This window comes from Alligator sinensis, unplaced genomic scaffold, assembly GCF_000455745.1.
Source record: "Alligator sinensis unplaced genomic scaffold, ASM45574v1 scaffold557_1, whole genome shotgun sequence".
NCBI classification, from domain to species: Eukaryota; Metazoa; Chordata; order Crocodylia; family Alligatoridae; genus Alligator; species Alligator sinensis.
Window position 1 is genome coordinate 545,210 of NW_005842349.1, and position 4,624 is coordinate 549,833.

Below are 4,624 nucleotides of genomic sequence, written 5' to 3' on the forward strand. Positions count from 1 at the left end.
TTGTAGCTATGATGGTCCAGTAAATTGTGCAAGTAACAAGGATTTCTTAGGGTGATATAGTTTACTGGACCAAGTGTGGAGATGGAATAAGAGTTAGACAACCTTTCAAACTCAAGATATTCTTTGTCAGGCCAAGTCAGCTACAAACTGGGTCCAACAAAAGATATCACCCTAAGAAATCCTAGCCTCTTGCATGTAAATTAAAAGTAATTCATGCTTTGCAACATTTTTAAGAAGACAGTACTTCAAACTATGGCAAATCATGTAGCTTACATCAAAGCAAGAGTTATAAATACCAAAAAAAAAAAATGGTTCCAAGGAAGTATATAACCAAGCCACTCTTTACCTGTCTTTAGGATCTGAAATAGAACCAAAATTGAGACATGAATGGAAATATGTGATAAATGCAGCTATGTAAGCCCCAAAGTAAGCCCCCGTCAAAGCTTTCTTCCCTCAGTTAAAAAAATCTTACCACTGTTCCAGGATACCACCAGGAATCCTGTTAATACTAAGGATATAGCCATTTTCAGTCACAACTTCATGCTCCTCACCGGGGTATCTATGATACCTGATAATATCAGTCTGAAGGAAGTCAAATGAAGGCATGGTTTACATAAATCAATTTTTCACATAGTCTAGGTTGTTAGGCAAGGATTCCTGTGGAGGGAATGCTATCCCAGTCCCAGATTTTGTGGTTTCATGTTACTTGACTAGAACTAAAATAGTATTTTTTCACTGTGTATTTTATACAAGGCATAACTACTAGCTGCACAACTGTAGTTGGTATTTGTGAGCTAAACTCCAGTGAAGTTAGTTTGGAGGGTCTGTTTAAAAACACAGAGTGAAAATGCTGCATGAAGGACTTTTATTTTTTAAGATATCTTCCTTAAGCCATCCAGCGCTGATCACTCTAAAAAAATATAGAAGTATTACTAATTGGGAACATCCTTTAAAAAATAGAAGGAGAAAATTACATCACTTACAACATTCATAAAACATTCTGGATCCACCCTGTTCCTTTTTAAGATTTCTTCTGAATTCATAGGGGTTGATTTTCAAAATTCTTCAGAAAATGAAATTCCTTGGAGCCAAACCAATGTTGTTGATACCCACATCCTGGGCCTGTGTGAAGCAAGAAATAGCTCTGTAATTATGAACACTATGAACATCTTGTGTAAGCCTGCTTTATACAAATGCTGTTACTTCATTTTATAGCAAGAGCAGAATCCAGATCTCTTTCTGCTTCCTTGGAATCAGACAGAAATGAGCAACCACATGAAAAACAGCTAACTCGAGCTGAGGCCTATGAAGTACAGCATACGCTTTGGGAAAGTTATACCTATGTTTGTACAGTTTGTCTAGAGCACATGGCCTCAGATTGTCAGGGTGAAGAGCAGCATGACTCCTACTCAAACACTCCTAAATACCAAAGTAGTAAAAATGACTGCAACACATTCTTTTCTTTTGCTCTGAGGCATGAACGGTACATGCCCCTGGAGGCGGGGGGGTATGGCTGCGCCGGTGGGAGCCTGGTGGCAGGGAGCAGGGACCTCCCACGGACAATGCCGGCAGGGTCGGCAGCAGGGGCGGAGGGGGGTGAGTGCTGACTAGGGGTCGGCAACCACCGGCAGGCACCACCAGCAGCATCAGCGGCAGCCAGGGGCGATCAGGGACCACCCACAGACAGCACTGACAGTGTCGGTGGTGCCTTTTTACAGGGGGTGCATCGTCACGCGTTGGGGGTGCACATGCATCTGCGTGCACCCCTTACGTGTTGCCCCTGCTCTAAGGCAGTGTCCTTTTTTTTTTTTTTAGAATGGGCCCATCATATTCACAGGAATCCATGCTTTTGTCGACTAAGGCTACACTATACAATGTGTTTTCTCTTGGGTTGACAGATGGCAGAGAAGCTGCTTTGAGTGTAAATGATACACTCAAAAAAGAGGGTACATAAACACCAAAACTCCATAAAAAGAGACTCACTTAGAAATCCAAGTGTTCCTCTTCAAAAAACTCACTGAACCAGAATGGCTGTATTATCAAGAACGACACCCTTTGCTGGACTCCAAGAATGCTGGGATCATTATAGGTACTTTGAATGAAAAACCCATACAAGCACTGGGGGAGGGTAATCTTGGAAATGGGCCTCTTGTGTGGCTATCCCTAAAAGTAAAATTCTGGGTGAAAAAGTATTGCATTAGTCAGTATGCAATGCAATACTTCATCCTTTACCTGGAATTTCCCATACTGAAATGAAACTCCCAAATGGCCTGCTTACATTTTCCTTTCCCTTAAATAGAATCTCAAAAATGAGCTTTCACAATAAGGCTAAGGCCTGGCTATAACTGAGAAGTATTTTTTGTTTTTATTCTTTTTTACAGATAGCAGATTGGCAGATTGGACTGGCAGATAACACTACAGTGATGAAAAAAATAGAAGCATTTGTTTCCTGAATACAGAGCCTCAAGCTCAGACAAGGCGTGTAGTCATACACCACAATATTTGGTAAACTGTTGCAACTCAGGGCTCATTACTTGTTATTAATTTTCAATTGTTGCATCAGGGCTCATTATGTCTTCACATTCAGGTCACTTCAGTCTTTCCTAGAACACTCCTAAAGGATTTACTTGTGACATTTACTATTTTTTTCATAGTGGTTTGAAATTCATTGTCAAAGTTTAAAATGTTATTCAGCACAACTTTTTGTAGAAGATTTTCATATTGGGCAAAAGGGCATTTTCCACTGATAAAAGAGTAGAAGGGGAATATTTGACCTGCTCCCACATACAAGTTTTTAGCACTGCCAACCTCAATCATTCAAAAATAATTCCATTACAGCTACATAGATACTTCTGAATAATAAGAGCCATGGACATTATAAGAAGCCATCTTCAAAAGGCCTCTCACCTCCTCTTGGCTGATATTTTCCAACAAAGAGGAAAAACATAAAATGTATTAGGATATTTCCCTAGTAGTTAGTATCAGACATGCTGACCCTCTGCTCAGAACAGCTTTCCCCTTTCCTGTCACCCGTACAATTGTATATCCAATTTTGCAGTGTAGATAAAGGTTAACTACTTAATCATTTTTAAACCTCACGGAAAAAAAAGAGGAGGAGAAGTGAGAGATGCAACTCTTCAGAGTCTCTCTCTCCCTTTTCAAGCAGATCACACACATTCTCATACATACTCTTTCCCCACAGAACCATTTTAACAATTAAAAAGATACAGAGCTGGAACCTCAAAGTTAATCTAATACAAGGAATGGGAAACATGCATTCTCTTCTCTGAAGGTTTTCTTTTTGCAAATAGTCACCAAAAGAAAAGTATGAAGTCACATATGCTCACATATCACTTCAGAGGCTTTGGCCTTCCTGTTTGTCTGTTGTTCTTGAGCTGAGTCCACCAGTTGTCTGACTCACTGCATGAATTGGTGTAAGCTGGTAGAAACCAATCAAAAGGAACCAATTACTTAAGAGAGGCAGTACACATTACCATGTATGGCCAGCATAAACAGCAGAGCATGCCTCTGCCCATTTTAGATAGTAAATTAAAAGTGAAAACTAAAAGAAAGGGACAAGTATCTTTCTTTCCCGTGCCCATATTAAAAATAAAACAATGCGCTCTCTCTTATCTTTGCTTATCTGGCTGTCTGCTTCAAACTGACTGGGGTTCTGTGGAGTGCTTTTATTTTATTTAGTTGTATTATATCATCATCTAAATAATCCTACAGATTTTTACAAATGTTTAGTAAATAGTGATAGGATCTAATCAAATCAAGCAACAGCTGATGTCTCAAAAACACACATTAAATTATAATTGTGAAAGTATCTTATGGAGACAAGTACTAACATAAGCAAATCGAGAAAGGAACAAAAATTACCCCATTTGAGTAAGAATATAAAAGGCAAATCTCCTAGCAACTTCAATGGGGCTAGGATTACATATGGTATCAAGCACATAATGTACAAAAACATTTTCTGAAGGGACCGTGGAAGTCTATAATTTAGAACTTTTAAAACTATAGGATAATGAGAATCATCCATGCAGTCATATAGGGATGCCCTGGGACATTCTCCACTCAGATAATCCCAAGCAATCTTTCAAATTTTTAAAATCATTCTCAAACCAGATAATCCCAGGCAATCTTTCAAGTTTTTTTCCTGCCCTGCTTCCCTCCGTGGCTGTGTGTGTGTGATGGCGGGGCAGTGCTTCCCTCCGGGGCTGTGGTGACCCCCAGGACCACCTGGGCTGGGTGCCTGTGGGAGGGTGCCACCTGGGGGGCACCACCACCACTGTGGAGGGTAGCACTGTCCTCCCCACCCCCCGCAGCTCTTGGACCACTTGGCCTGCCAGCAGCTTGCCCTCTCCCCACCCCCCTGCTGCCAGAGACAGAGATAACGATCAGGCCTCACCCTTGTGTACACACCATGGGGGTTTACTTTGCTGTAAATTGAAAACCCACCACTTCAATTTAGGGAGAACTAAACCCCCGTGGTCTGTACAAGCAGCTTTATAGATAAAATACACAAACACACACATACATACATATGCACACATATATATACACATACATACACACACTATTATATTATATTATATATACTGTTACACACACACACACT

At 40.5% G+C, this 4,624-nt stretch overlaps 1 long non-coding RNA gene across 1 annotated transcript; it reads right to left on the minus strand.

The window, feature by feature from the left end:
- Positions 1-852: 852 nt before the first annotated feature.
- LOC112551144 lies at positions 853-3,412 on the minus strand. Its single transcript, XR_003095322.1, has 3 exons — positions 3,348-3,412; positions 984-1,122; positions 853-910 (listed from the first exon to the last, which is right to left on the minus strand). It is a non-coding gene; the product is annotated as an uncharacterized LOC112551144 (long non-coding RNA).
- Between the last annotated feature and the right edge of the window lie 1,212 nt (positions 3,413-4,624).